Here is a 1,203-nt window from a genome sequence, read left to right on the forward strand (position 1 = left end):
AATATTTCAAAACACTGACAGCTGCTGCTGAAAGCTTTTAGTAATTCTAGCAAGGTGTACGTATCAAGTATACGTGTTTGGAAGTCTGCCTTGATTATATCCCTGGATTGAACTTTCTTTAGAGACTGCCCTATACAGTATGAATTAGTATGTCATTAATGTATCTTATGTTTTTTATTCTAATGTCGTGGAGAAAGATTTAATTTTTAAAATGTGTTATTATTTTGTTGCTGTGCTTCAAAAATCATTATTATTTCTGTTTTCAATGCGAATGTTTTGTCTTTATCTATTGCTGATAATTAGGATAAAGTTATTACAAAAAGAAAAATGAGAGGTTCAAAGGACGTAGAAACATTAGAATTTTAATATAATATTTTGTCCATCTTTGTTATTGAGGTTTTGTAAATGTGAAATTATTTCAAAACGAAGAATACTTTATTTTTTATTTGTAAAGAAATTCAGCGTTGAAACTTTCGATTTTATTACTATGATAAAGTATTTTTTTTTTTTAATCTAACGCTTGGGATTTCTCTCTTTTCTCAAATCACACGCAGCATCACATCAATATTTACTGTAAATTTCTATTTGTGTTTTGGAATTAACTATTTTCATGTGAAACGATTCGTAATCCAAATAAAGAAATGTATAAATTCTTGAGAACGTTCTTAGACCAAATAAGATATAAATAAATTCTTGAGATTGTTTGTACACCGAATCACAAAATTTATAAATTCTTGAGAATGTTGGAAAATAAAGAAAATATGTATAAATTCTTGTGAATGTTCGTAAACCAAATCACAAGATTTATAAATTCTTGAGATTGTACGTAAACCATACCACAAAATTTATAAATTCTTGGGTATGTTCATAAACCAAATGAAATATGTAAAAATTCTTGGGAATGTTCGTAAGCCAAATCATAAAATTAATAAATTCTTGAGAATAAACTAGATAAAATATATATAAATTCTTGAGATTGTAATAAATTCTTGGGAACTTTTGTAAACCAAATTAAAAAAATATAAATTCTTGGGAATGTTTGTAAACCTAATCACAAATATTTTTAATTCTTGGGAATGTTAGTAAACCAAATATAAAATGCATAAATTCTTGCTAATGTTCATAAACCAAATCACAAATTTAATAAATTCTTCAGAATGTTCATAAACCAAACCACAAAATTTATAAATTCTTGAGAATGTT

This window comes from Palaemon carinicauda, chromosome 33 (assembly GCF_036898095.1).
Source record: "Palaemon carinicauda isolate YSFRI2023 chromosome 33, ASM3689809v2, whole genome shotgun sequence".
Lineage (NCBI taxonomy): Eukaryota > Metazoa > Arthropoda > Malacostraca > Decapoda > Palaemonidae > Palaemon > Palaemon carinicauda.